The sequence below is a fragment of the Neopsephotus bourkii genome, unplaced genomic scaffold (genome assembly GCF_033783945.1).
Source record: "Neopsephotus bourkii isolate Nb327-2 ecotype Australia unplaced genomic scaffold, CSIRO-AGI_Nbou_v1 NB_690, whole genome shotgun sequence".
Taxonomy (NCBI): Eukaryota; Metazoa; Chordata; class Aves; order Psittaciformes; family Psittacidae; genus Neopsephotus; species Neopsephotus bourkii.
In genome coordinates, this window is record NW_026901189.1 from 301938 (window position 1) to 316715 (window position 14778).

A 14778-nucleotide genomic window follows, 5' to 3' on the forward strand; every position below is an offset into this window, starting at 1 on the left:
AAGTGGGGCTGTCATGGTAATGTGAGTGCGCTCAGTAGAAGCAGCATGAGATTCTGGTTTTTAACAGAAATTCAACCCTAGGCATATAAAAGTGTGGTACTAAGAGTATAAACAGAAGAAGCTCCTGCTGAAGACATGAAAATGGCCCTTGCGTGGCCAACTGATAGGAAGACAGATCAAGTGAAGTTACAAGACCTGAGAGTTGTGCTATTGTGAGAGCTGGGCTATAATTTAGCGAGCTGACAGGAGGAGTGAAGTATCTCCTCAATATCTGTGTTTGGCAGAGGAGATGAATGCATACATCAAGAAACACTGCTTAAGTGTTTTATTTCCTTATTTCAGCCTGTCAAACTGTCAGCGTAGTTAATGGCCACCAAGAGAGAGTGAGGGGAAGGGAGGTAAGGAGGAGGATAAATGGAGGGAAACAAAGGTGCTGTGGAATCTGGAAGAAAGGAAAACTGTGAAAGGTTAGCAGGGTGCTGAGGCATAATGGTCCTGTGGACACAAATGTTCAAATTCCCTCCGTTGTCTCAAACCTCCTCTCCCCTCCAGCCCTCCAAAGAAATGTGCAGAGACAATGAATGTCCATGTATGCTGCACAACGTAACTTTATTTTGCTGTATTAATTTTGCTGTGGTAGTACCTAGGCCCACAGTTGGCAAGGTTTTTCATAAGGACTTCATGTCATATTTAAGTTGGGTGTCTTGCTGAAGTGGAATCCAAACTGAAGAAGATTGAATTGTGGCTTGTTTGGAATTTAAGATCTTGGGATTCAGGCAATTTCTTTGTGTTGTTTTACAAATCGTCTGTAGCTGGACTTTTTCTTTCAAAAAAATAAGGTTTGAATTGTTACTTTATTAAGTATACAGGGAGTTACAAGTGTTCAGGACTTAATTCTTTTTTTGTGGCACACCCACGTACCTTCCACTGAAGTCAGTACAAATGGAATGCTTTTCATAAGAGAAGTATTTGTAAGACGAATCCAATATTATGTATTATTGTCATTGCGTGGAGATGGAATGAGAGTAAAAAAATTCTTTCAATTTCTTTTTTTCCCAATACCTCAAAGACCATTTCAGTAACCACAGAGAGGAGGGTAATGGAACTGTACTTCAGTCAAAGATGACACTTTGTTTTCACTGCCTTGTTAATTATAGAGGTTGGAAGCAAAACGGCTTACTGTTCTCCCATGGGAGGTGGAGTTGGCTTACATGCACCTGGATGAAGCACCTTCCAAACTGTGTTTTGGGAGTGCAGGGCCCAGATAGCTTTAGTCCCCGACTGGATAAATGACAAAGCTGAAGCTTTCTGTGCTCCATGGGGAACGTGTGGTACACTTGTGGCTTGGCTTGAGCAATTAAAAGCTCTCCCTTTGTGCATCGCAGCAGAGAGCAGAGCCTGTATAGAAACAGGGAGTGGCTGTTGGGATTAAACCTGAGGATACGTGGTTTTCTTTTGGTGGAAAGCTTTGGGCATTGCCTATTCCTGTCAGTAGTTACTGGGCCACAACCTTTCATGTGAAGGTACTTACCATATCACGCAGCATCATAAGGTATAAACTTGAACAGGGCATGGTAAAAATGCATTTTTCTTTGTCATAGTATTGTCATGTTGTATGTGTTCTACCCAAATACACAGTGGCTATTAATTATTCCCATTAAAGCCACTTGAATCCTGTAGTTCATGGTTTTGCTTATCTATTGCTTTTTGAAAAATTTTCTGAAGTTAAATAGGTAAATTAAGGAAAGGGTGATAAAATGGTATTCAGCATGGATTAGTGTATTTATTATAGTAATGGTCAAAGTTGCATATTTTAATCAATGGTGGGGAATTTTAAGAGGGTTGAAAGAGTATAAAGTAGTAGCTTTGTGAAGTCTCACAGGATGGTTTTGGTTATGAGGGGAGCTATGAGGAATACCTGGTGTACATTTTTGAAAATATGGTTAATAGATGTTGGAGGGTAGTGCTGCCTTGAGTGATGACTCAAACTGGCTGTGTAGAACTGAAGAGGATAGATTAAGATGGCATGAGGCGGGGAGGAGCCCTGAAAGTCAGGACAGCAGCAGGTATCTGCTGCAACAGAGAGAAGGCAAGCCAAAGGAAAATTGCAAAGGAAGGTATGTAATGAGGAAAGCAAGAGATGAGAAGGATGATTCTTGATATGGCAAGTGATAAAAGGGGTAAGAGACTGCTTTCATGGACACTGAAGCAGCCATGTCTTTAGAACAACTTTTTAGTGGCTATGTAGTCGGAATCAGGCTGACTCCTTCGTGGTACTACAAGTGCTCTGGTTTATCACCCGTTGAAAGAATGTTACTTATTTGCCTCTTCTTTGTCATCATATGGGTAAAATCATAAAATGATAAAGCCCCAAGCTGATCACAAACTTCAGAAACATCATTTTGGAAGAATATTGTAATGCTTTTTTAAAGTGCAAATTTTATCAAACCCATGGACCCTACTTGCCATGTATTCAGTCACGTCCCCAGGCTCTGTTATCCTGGGAGATGCTGCAGGTTTAGGAGAATGGGATCTGCTTAAAACCTGACTTAGGCACTTCCAATGACTCAGGACAGGCAGAGCTGGTGACTGAGTGATATGTTAACTAAATGGGTCAGCTGTTGCTGTGCTGGGGAGAACTGAGCTGCCAGTGAGCCTTTCTTTCCAGTTAAGATGTGGAATCCATGGTTCGTTGAAAAAGCACATGCTTCATTTCAGAACTGTAGCAGCATTACTAATGTCAATCTGAATTGGATGAGTAGCGGAGATGAGTAACTGTATCTGCATATTTAGTTTTTATATGTGATCATGATGCAGATTTCAGTTACCTTGCTATGTTAACCTATGATAGGAGCTGAATATTAAACGATAAGTGTTTTACCCCTGAATTGAGTCTCTTTGCTAGAGTGGACAAATGAGCCTAATGTGCAGGCTTGCATGGCTGGAAGGACTGAAAAGCTGAAGCAGAACTTGAAAAGGAAGTGACTTTGTTAGTCAGCCAGTTTTTCAAAAGGAAAGATTTTTTATGTGAGTCACTGGAAACTACTTCACATTGTTCTCATTCAGGAATATACACATGAGACACTTTTTGCCAATAAAAGCATTAATTCATGGGTAATGAGGAGTCCTTGCCTTTCCCATGTGAAAGCTCTGCCAGACTGGGTCAGATGACTCCACCTACTAAAACTATGTATGCTTATGATATGCACTGCTTTAAGCCATAAATAAATCTGTGACACTATGCCTGTAATAATATTTCTGCAGAGCTGTACAGCCTACTACCCATTAGCTGATGTATTTATCATGCTTACTGCTCTTTTCCATTATTTCTGTGTATGAGTATGATGGTATCTGGTAAAGTAATTTTAAAAGTATTGTTAGAAGTACAAAAATACACATCATATGAAATACCCCTGAAAGTAATGGAGCTCTGTGGACACAGAACTATTTCTTGTGGATCAGCTTGTTGCTCATATAACTGAAATTCTTCAGCCATATACACACCCTGTGTCTGTGTATATATTTGTGCATGAATACATGTATTTGTGATATATTTGAACTCTCATGCTTGTGCATACTTGACTATCACAAAAACATAGTGCAAGTAAATACATAAGATTATAAGATTCTACTTATAGAGATGTTCATAGGAAGATGCTATTTCAATATGTGAAGGAGGTGATTATGGAATTAAAGACTATGTTACAGTTTCCAGAAAGAGGCAGATGTAATCTTTATACCTACACAATGTTAGACATTCAGAAGTAAGGATATAGCAACTACAAGACTGATGTTCCATTGTTCTTAGGTATTTGCTTTTTATAGAGGTGAAAGAAGAATTCTGAAATAAAAACACTTTTTAATTATGCTTTATTATTAAAGTCCTATTGTTTACCAGTACATACTTAAGAAAAATAAAGAGCAGTTCATCATTAAATGCAAGTAACTGCCGTCACAAACCCTGATTTTCTTTAACTGTGGCTGTTTACAGGTTTTCTTCTGGCATTTCTGCTGGTTCCTAGGATTTAAAAAAAATATTCAAAATTCAGAACAACTAACTCTCCCATGAAATTCAAAACTATCTTGGAGCCCTGTAACTTTAGAAAACTTAGTAGTTCTGGTTCTGTGTCATTTTTATGGTGTTACATACTCCTAAGACAGAGTGTTGGGTTTTTTTAGTTTTAAACCAGAGATCTTTATGACAGTATCCTTCACTTCAAAAGCAAGCATTCTATGAATTGTGATGGAAATTTCAGTTTTCTCAATAGACATTGTGAATACATTTCATTGTGATTGTACTGAATGTTTTTTTCTCATTCAACTGAATTAACTGAGGAGTTCTTTGGATGGGTGTAAACATACTTGGAAAAAGGCAACTTTTCATAAAAGTGCTTATGAAAGGTCAGTAAATGATGAGCTGTGAGCTGATGATACATTACCATGCACTGGATGTATGTAACTGCTGAGACATCATGAACAACTACTGTGTTTCTGAAACACTTTGCAGTCTTCCTAGAAGTGTTGGCCTGTGTAGTAAAACTCAGTTATGCAGTCTCAAAATGGAAGAAGCAGGAGCATTGTTTTAAGTATTACAGAGTGCCCCTGTCGAGTGTGGCATTTTGGTGTCTCCCTTCTGTCAGCAGTTGAATACTATTAATTCCAAAATATAGAAAGGTTACAGAGCTTGTATGGGACTTCCATGGAGCAGTTCAGTGTGGCAAGAAAATTCTGGAGGGCTTTGCTGGGGAAGTCTGCTGTCGGCTGTCTAACACTGCACTCCATGCTGGCAGTTCTTGACAAATATTGTAATGTTGTGCCCACATCCCAAAGTTGTTAATGTAGAAGATTTACAAGTTTGCAAAGAAAATAACTTTTGTTGTTTGGAGACATTCTTTTTTGGACTGAAGAAAAAGGCACAGTTGATGGAAACCCTTCAGAATTTCTCAGAGATACATCTGTGGATAATTTTGTGCAATAGGAAGCTACTAAGTTATCAGCCTTCTGGGAAATGTTGACGTCTTTACATTAAGTCTAAATCCTAGATACTCTGTTAAGTACTTTGCAGTTATAAAAACATCCTGTACTGTAACTTGCTTGAATTTGTGTGATTGGCTTAGTGTTGTTAATGTTGAAAGGTGTTGAACAGAAGTGTTGGGAAATATATCATGAAATTCATCACAGGATGATGCTAACAAATTTCCTGGATAATTTGGGAATTAAAATCATTTTTTCATGTTTTTTTTTTTTTTTTATCCGCAAGAGATTTATCTCATTGGGTGATAAATTCAGTAGAGGTGACACTTTCTCTAAGATCCCAAGTCTGAAAAATAACAGTCATATTAAAGGATAATTTTTCTTCCACCTAAGCAATTAAAATATTCTGATGCACTTAAAGGACTATATGCTTTACATTATAGTGGCTACCCTGCAGGTGTTTTAGAATCATTGAATAGTTCAGGCTAGAAAAAACCTTTATGATCATGGAGTCCAACAGCTAACATGGCCAAGTCCACCACCAAACCATGGACTTAAGTGCCATGTTAGGGTAAGATTATATTTTTTTTCTAAAAGTGCAAAGGGCATGCCAATGCTAGATGACCTTAACCCTTATTTATTTTTAATTTGGATTTTCAGGTTTTTGTTCATTGCCTTAGGTATTAAGTTTTCTAGTTGTGCTTCAAACAGTGTTTTAAATTCAAAATGGGAAGTATATCATGTACAGGAAAATAAACACCTTGTTTTATTATTGCAAGCACTAGACCATGTCTTATTTATTGAAATTTTGTATTCGTTGTCATTCTGAGACCTTAACACCATTTTATTTTTGCAGTTCACTGTACTACTTTACTGCTCAAAACCTGGGAAGGGGAGGAAAATATTTGAGTATATTCAGAGAATAGTAATTCTTACACTTAGTATCCTTTCTGGGAAGACTGTGGTACTAGGTTTCAGCTGTGCGTGCTGTTTTTAAGCCTGTTCTGCACCCTCCCTCTTCTCTCATGGGTATGGCTGAACAAGTAAGTTAAGCAGCAGCTGTGAGAACTCTTTCAGTAAAGCAGAAATCTAGGATTCCAGACTCCTGGTTTCTAGTGCTGCTTCTACTCTACTATCACCATGTTATTTGTCCCTTGATTTATCTACCTGTAAGATGGTAATGGTGATACTTGTGTTGAAATCTGATGGAGATTTACAGGCTGATCCAAACACTACTCAAGTCAGTGGGAGCTTTCCATCTCCATGTGTATTTCTGAACCAGACCTTTAATTCAATGGTGTTTACATTCTATGATATCCTAGCTATGAAATATGAAAAATTACTGCTATTTGCGTGGTTTTGGGATCATAAGATAAATGCAAATGAAGTGTCCTTGACCCTGGCTGTGAGCAATCTGAATTAGACATAACACAGCAAGAATATGAGGGGTTTTAAGCGTCAATGGGGAATCATAAAAGATGTGCATATTTTTTTATGCATACTGAAAGTGCAGCAGTAGGATGTCTCTCAGTTTCTACCTTGTTCATAATTTTACACCACCCTGTTTATTTCTGATAATGAAAAATCCCCAAATCAAAAGATCTCTTGATAGCTCTGCCTGGTGTTCTGGTTTGTTGAAATGACTGTGAGAACTGATTGGATTTCTGCACCAGAGGCTGTACACTGTGACCCTGCTGATGGCATTTGTCCGGTATAAAAATCTATCAGTAGTACAAGGATTCTCACTCACTGACTTTGGATTTGGCCTCAAATGCAGCATTTAAATGAAAGGAGGGCAAAGAAAAAGGCAAAACAAAAAAAAAAAAGAACTGCCAGGAGAGCTTCTTTTTTGATCATTAAGACAACAGCAACAACAATTTATCCCTGTTTTGTATATATTTTGAGATTGCTTTGGTGCCAGGAGCTCTGCCACCTGTTCCCAGCAGGACAAGGTGGGATAAGAATAAAACTGGTAAACTTTGAGAAATAAGATATACATGTGCACTTAAAAAGTGAACTTTGATAATCTTTTTAGTGAGGTAGAAAAACCTTGTCAGCATTACAAATCAGTCAGAGGATGAGCTCCTTTAGTACAGCCCCTACAACCAGCGACTACTTCCTTTCATTTATCTAAAAGAACCTCAGCAGGTAGTTTTGAACAGGAAGTGGGGAGTATATTTAAAAACAAAACAAATAAATCCCCCCCCCCCTCCAAACCAAGCAAAACAAAGAAGTGGGAAGGAAAAAGCCCCCACAAAAACTCAAACCCACAAACCCCCCAAAATCCCACAAAAAAATCCCAAACAACAAAACCCAACCATGGTAAAAAATCTGTATTGTATTTTCTCTTTTGTACCTTTTGTATTCTGCTTTTCCTAATGTTTGCAAATAAGATAGTAAAATTCATTCTAAACCAGAAGTGATGCTGCATAGCATAAACCAAGAAGCTGTACAGTACGCTTGTGCAAATCAGCGTACATCTGTGCACCTCAGTGGCCTGGAGGATCTGACCTGTTAGGGGGTATGGAGGCAGAACCAAATATTTATAACCATTAATAAATTAGAAGGTGCCCAGAGCAAAAGCAAATGCAAGAGAAAAATATACCTTACAAGGCTGGGGTTGGGCTGGATACTCAGCAGGAAGGCCTACTTTCCCAAAGGCATTTTCCCATCCTTGCCTCCCTCAGCAGCTGTTCAGACAGACCCTCTCTCCAGCAAGAGAAGGGACAAGAGGAACCAGGGAATTAACCGTTTGCTTACAAGAGACTAGGCTTCATGTATTTGGCAAACAACAACTGGAAGATATTACCTCAAAAAAACACCAAAGCCTTCATTTGCTGTGATAGGAGGGGTCAGAGGTAATAGATAAGAGCATGCTGCTGTTGGAACAGGCATTTTAAAATTCTCTTCCACTGGATCAACACTCTTAAAGTGGTGATGGTGCGGTCTTGAATTCTGGTAGTAGTGAAGGGGTTAAATAATTTTTGGCAGCCCATTGATCATGTAAAACCATAAAACAGTTCCAGTAGAAAGAGATGTGTAGAGGTAGAAAATATCGGACTGAGTGCATGCTCTCTGTGGATAATAAAAATTACCCACTTTCTCACAGATGTCAAATCTGGCAGTTTTCCACTAAAAATTTGGATTGCATATCAAATATCCAAATTATTTTAGTGTCTGTTAAAGAGTGTGTTTGGCAGGGTTTCCAGTAGGAAAATAGGAAGTAGATTTGAAAACATTAATACTATTTGAATACAACTGCTCAAAGCTGATTGTTCCTTAGATGAACTCCAATGGAAACACATTCTGCCCTGAAAGTCCCTAGCAAGTCTCCAGGTGGAGAATAGCCTGGTTAAATAAGAGGGGTTATAATAGTTGGACAAGCATGTAAGAAAATCAAGAATCAAAAAGGAGGGGTATGATCACTGAAGAGAGCAGATATGCAAACTACCTGTGTAGCTTCAAGGTTCTGAATGAACTTCACTGATTTGGGAGAAGGAGGTGAAATCATTGAAACCTCAGCTAAAATGTGTGTGCAATGGGTGAATGCCATTTGAAGTAGCTGAGGGATTAGGTGCACTGAGATTGGGATAAGAGGATAGCATAGAAACCAATCGGAGTACATCCTTATTTAAAATACCGTGTATGGCACTAGTATGCTCCTCCCAGAATAACACATGAATTTTGGGCTACAAATGGGCATTTTAAGAGGATGGACAAACATCCAGGTGGTTAGCATAGGATTTCTTTCATCTTTCTCTGAAGCAGAAACAGGATAATAAATCAAAGGAGTTGCAATGCTACCGTTCTCAGGCTATAACGAAGACACACTAGGATGAAGGCAAGAGAGGAAAGTATCAGAAGAATAAGCTGAAAATTTCCTGCTGCTGAGTTTGGCTAGAAATGAACTTATTAGCTATAGGTCATGAATATCATAAAGTACTTGGAAACTAAATAACAGGACACTGATTTAGTTCTGAAAGGAAGCAATGGAAGTGATGTTCTGGCAGGCACTTCCACTGGCTTTGACAGGCTGTTTTAATGCCAGCAGAAGTTAGAATTTCTGACTGGGGATATAATCAGAGCAATGTTTTACTGAGTTTTTCACATAACAAAAATTAATAGGATAAAAATGCACTATGATTGTCCTGATGTTCTGAACACATCCTGTCAAATCTTAAAAATGTCTTGATCCACTGAGCATCATACATGGTACAGGTTTGATAGCTTGGGCCAGGAGAAGTACTAGAGCTGTTGCACTGATGTGACTTTTATTTATTAAAGTTGCATCAGTTTAAAGCCACTGCAGTGTTAATAGGGCTGTAGATAGAATAGCAGAGTATTTCTTTTTGTAAATCCTGTAGTTCTTCTGTTTTCCTCTCCTATCTTTACCCCCTTACTAAACTCAGAATTGCTTTGGCAGAAGAGCTCATCCTGCCTCCCTATTTATTGTTACTACACTGCAGAAAGATGGGTGTATTGATGTAGTATGAAGTCTGCATGTGAGAGAGGGAGTTTCTGCTCCAGAGAGCTTGTGTTCTGAAGAGGTCAGAGTCAAGTGCTTCTCCTGTCTCTCTGTCAGTACACTGATACACTTCTAAAAGCACTTCCTCATAAAAATTCTTAGGCTTTACCACATTTAACCTTTTGTTCTGGTGCTTGGAGAATTATTGTCAAGCCCTACTGGGTATCTGAAGGATAACAATGGTGGTGGTGTTTTGGTCTGGTGAAGTTCTTGACATAGTGAAATTGTAAGAAATTTATTACTTGGATATCAGTGAGGAAATCAGAATTTCATCTTTCAGAGGACTCTCAGGATTCTTTCAATAGGTAGTCTGGTCCAGTGTTTCCATTTGCCTCTGGTCAAGTCATATTCCCAGAGGTGTTGTGTCCAGCTAATGTGCTGTTGTCTCAAGCAGCGTTACACAGTGTGGGAGAAGTCTGTTGGCATTCACTACAGGACTGGAGAACACAACAGGGTCCTTGCACTGGAGTGGAGCATAGGGTAAATTGTAGAGAATAGTAAACACACTTGAACTGTTTCTCTAGAGCAGTAAAGGAGGAGGGGGGGAGGAAGAGGTGTTTGAAAAAATTATTTGGTTTGTTTGAAGGGAAAAGCAAACCTCTCAGGTTATAATTGGTTGAGGGTTTCTTTTTAATGTCTTTTGTTCATCCTTCACCTTTTGAGTCAGGAGATGTGTTCCCAGATACTTAAATGTCCTACTGGAAGTGCTGAGTTGATCTGTGGAGTATTTGAGAGATTTTTGACATGTCTTGGAAATTGATGACCGCTCTACTTTTGTGAATAGGCACAGTTTTGTGTATATATGTGTTAGAGCATCGTCTATCTTCAGCCACTGTAAATGAACGAGTTATTGTAGGATTGCTATGTGCACAACTGTGGCAAAAAGTGCAGTTTTTGCTATACTTCTCTGTTAGGGAATGCCACTAGCTGAAATGTTAAGCTCCAGTTGAGGAGTTTTTCCTCTTTTCACCAGGGCATAATATAGAGAGACTAGGTGAGATAATTCAGTACATGTACGTGACACCTGTCACATTGCTAAACATTATTTTACCAGTCTTTATACTTTAGTAAAACTGAGAGAAATTCAGGTCAAACCCAAAGCAGAGCTATACTTGATCATCCAACCATCAAATAAGAAAAAAATTATTTTTATCATCAAGGAATACTTCTGACAGCTTTTGGGTCTCCTTATATGTGTCCCATGGTATCAAAACCTCAACAGATCTAAGTTCTGCTCTATGTGATAAAGCATGTTTGTTCATAAGTTCTGACTGTTCAGTATGTATTCTATGTTGTTTGTCCGTCATGAAAGGATGGGTGAGTCAATTTAAATAAAAAAAATCTCTCCTTGCCTACCTTTAGTGTCAAAATGGGATGCCAACTCTGCAATAGGGCCTTTTGTTTACATGGTTTGCTTGGACCTGCCTATGTGATTGGATTTATCAGCTAAAGGCCTGAATTACATAGTTATTGATCTATTTATTTTTTTAGTTTTGAGAGAAGGCTTTCAATATTTCCATTGATTTTGAAGTTTTCTACAAGAGGGCATTTTAAAAGTAAGAAAGGAAGTCAAGTCTCGATGCTGCAATGGAGTGTAGGTCCAGACCTAATCTTTCTGCGTTCAACCCAGGTGTCCTCCAAAGTTTACGTAGGAAACTGCTTTTGTCATTCCTGTCACAAGAAAACAAGAAGTTCTGGGGGTTCCATGAGAGTCAGATTTTGTAATATTGCAAACCCAGTTATAGGAATTAGTTTTGATAATTTACATAGGAATGAATTTTGAAACTTCGATTTTTAAAAATCGTTTTTATTTTTTCAATATTTTATTTTTGCTAGTGATTCAACAGAACCAAGTTTAGTGTTTTGCTCACACCGCCAACTCCCCAGTGCTCAAATGTACACAGACCTTTAACTTTTGGGCATACTTTTATATGTAAAATAGGATGATTTGATTACTGAGCCTTCCCTGAAGGCAGAGGCTCTTTCTCTTCCTGTTTTTTTGGACACATATATTTCTTCTGGTATGATAGGTATAAATGTCCTTGATGTTCACAAACATATAGCTGGTGGGCATTATAACAAGTCTGAGCTTGTTGAGCAAAGTCTGTAAAAGTAAGAAAGTTTTCAGATGTGGATAATAAAATACTTTCCTGTTCCTTTATATAGTTTTAACAGACATTCAAGGTTCCAGTTCCTCTTAACCTGCTTTCCAGATTTCTTTGGAAATCAAACTTAAAGTTGTGAAAGCACAGCTGACTTGAGTCCATATTCTGCATCTTGTAAGCAATCAAAGCTGGTCAGGACTTGCAGTTGTTCACAGAGTTAAAGAATATGGAAGCCTATTATTTGAGATGCTTTTGCCATCAAAGCTTGGATTCATCTCTCTAGGACTAGTAATGGAAGATTTAATGACATTTCTCTTTTGATCTTGCTCTGTGAGATCTGTGGCTCAGCCAGAGTTCCAGTTGTCAGGACTTTCAGTTTGTTTCATTTTTTGTTTTAAAAAGGATTGCGGTATTTTATTTTTGTTAACTCCTAGTTGAAAACCTGTGCATGTGCTGGCAGATAAAGTTAATACTGATCAATCCTAACATAAGAAAGTAACGTGAATTTAAGTGGAGCATTGACAAGTGTATAAAGACAATATGTAATTTTCTGGTTCTTTTCCTCTCACTCTCATCCTTCATCCAGTTTTAGGTGAAGATGATAACAAGACATGGACTTAAGTGAAGCTAAGGCTTTTTGTCTTGCTAAGTCTTCCTGTAGTTACTGCATTTGACTTTTCTGTATTTAGGTAGACTGTAGTCTCAGCTAGAGTGCTTGACTTGGTAACTATCTGATATTTTAGCAGGAGTTTCTGCTAACTTTTCTCACTTAAGCATTATCCAGAAAACTTTTGTGCATCAGTGTTTTTCAGGCTTTTTCTATTTTTTTGTAGCTTGGACGATTTAAAAAATCTCTTCCACACAGTTCCACCTCGAATGGTGACTTGTAGGACCATCAGGTGTCACGTATATCACAAGTATTAGTGACTGAGATAAAGTCTGCGCTGTTATGCTCTAGAAGTGGTTTTGGCGACCTTCTCATTCAGAGCTTGGAATCTGAAATATTTTTGAGAGTTTTGTTTAAATAACTGTTGGAAAAGAGGCTTTATCCTTTTAGCCCTTTCTTAGGCAGAGGGGTCCCTAGTAGATTTTGAACAAGATTTGTCCGAGAAAGTTAAGCAATTTAGTAAAAGAAAATAAATAAACCTAGCACATCTTAAATGGACAGCATTCTAAAGAAAACGTTTTTTATCCACACTACCCACATATATGTTAACATACGGAATTAGTCCTAACCTGCCAAAAGAAGAAAATGCACAACACCTTTCTAAGATGCAAATTGACAATTAACAAAACAATAGAGTTCTAGTCTTCCTTTGCTGAGGTGCAAATTGATAATCAGATTGAAATGAAAAACTGGTGGCTTCTGTGTAAGATTTATCTTGAGATGAAGGCTCCCTATGGAAGGAGGAGAGAGAAAAGGACAAAGTACTGCAACCAGTTCACAACCAGGAAAAACCTGTGTAAGAAGTACTGGGATATCAAGCTGTACCACTTGACACCAAGCTGTACAACTGGGACACCAACTGTATAGTTTCCACTGTGTTAATTGTGACAAGAATAGTAATGAGAAAGGAATGGTAAAATTTAGTTATGTTGTGGAATTAGAGGGCAGAATCTGTGGAGTAATGCCCTCTTTTGTTCCTGTGCATATCCTATGCTCTACAGTGATGTTGATCAGAGATACTGCAAACCCTGTGTGATAATTTTTTTCACATATTTTTGGCAGTCTCACCTTCACTTTGCCCATTAAACTTCATCCCTTATGATTACCCGAATGTTTTGCATACTTCTGAGCTGCTGCAGGTAGCTACCAGTTTATTTTATCCCAGTTTACCTCAGATATTTTTTATCTTTCCAAATATGAAGTTTTACATAATGATTTCTACTTGCATTTGAGAGCACATAAATAATGAGAACCACCATCATCTTTTCTAATAGTGCCCAGTGCTTGGAAGATGGCAAAACAGGCATTTATACTGCGGGAAACAAAATCAGAGGGTGTGAGGAGTTGGAGATTTGCTTGGAAGTTGTAATTTGGATGCAAAGTTTGAAGAAATGGTTGCATACTTTGTTTTGTATTTACCTACCATCTGACTTGTGTGTGTTCTGTGCTTTTTGCCAGCTCCAATGAAATCGGTGCCTTAAATCATGTCCCTTTGTGTCCTATGGCATTTCTGCTGCTACATACTTACTAATGTTGCTGGGGTTTAATGGGATTTTTGCTTATTTTGATTTTGATTTACCAATGACTGGTTGCCAATGCTATTTATCTAATCTCTCTTGAAAGATCTATATTCTAGCATGTGTACGTTAATTTTAATTTTGTTCTGTATTCTTTTCACTTGAAGTTTTGTTACTATGGGAGCTGAATTTTACAAGAAGAAGAGTAATTTAAGGATAAGACCTTTTTAATAATCTGAATAATTTGTGGTATTTGACAAATATATAGATGTATAGTCTGGGATTTTTAAGACTGGAGTATTTGAGACTTTGTTAATTTGAATCCAAGCTGTATAATTAAATGTCCTAGATATCTTGGAAAGTTTCAGCAATAATTATACAATTTTAATGAATTTATTGCTCTTGAAAATGTTGAGTTGACAGCTGCTTAGGATGAAGTCCTGGATAGTGGCAGTTCATGATAGGTAGGGGACTGCAGAGCTCTAAGCATGCTGTGTACTACTCAGCTCACTCTCTCAAAAAAAAAGTTGAAGATCACTCTCTAAACGAGCAGCTGAGCCTTCCCTTCCCATCAACAGAGTGACTGAGATTTTATTTTGTGGCAGCTGTTTAGTTGCAGATACTTGACATCATCCTCTCATTTGTGGTCAGCGTATGTCAATGCACTATGTCAGTCCACTGAGTAAGCCAGTCCACTAGGGTGATTGTCACAGCCCTTGTCACATGAGGGGTAATGGAGAAAATCTGGATGCTAACACTGGCAGTGACAGTACTCTTAAGCCTGTATTCCGGGGATGTATTAATCCCTCTTTCAAGCGTCAAGATTTAGCACCTCTTACATATTTTGATTAGCACTGAATAGGAGATTTTTATCTTTAGTGCTGTAGTGGCTTGTTGCATTTAGATACCATTTATTATGAGCTAGATCCTGACATTGAATATTATCTGACTTCTCTGAAAGCCAACCCCTCTTGAGTGAATGTGGTGTTT

General features: G+C 38.1%; 1 protein-coding gene across 5 annotated transcripts in view; it reads left to right on the plus strand.

Annotated features, from left to right (window-relative positions):
- The window catches only part of SOX5 (SRY-box transcription factor 5), a 639441-nt gene that overhangs the window by 124542 nt on the left and 500121 nt on the right, over positions 1-14778 (plus strand). Inside the window, exon 1 of one of the 5 annotated variants that reach the window (XM_061353707.1) lies at positions 9957-9979. The exons of the other annotated variants lie outside the window; for them this stretch is intronic. The gene's annotated coding sequence lies outside the window, so the exon portion shown is untranslated. Of the gene's footprint in view, positions 1-9956; positions 9980-14778 lie in introns of those variants that run through there. 5 annotated transcript variants of the gene reach the window in all.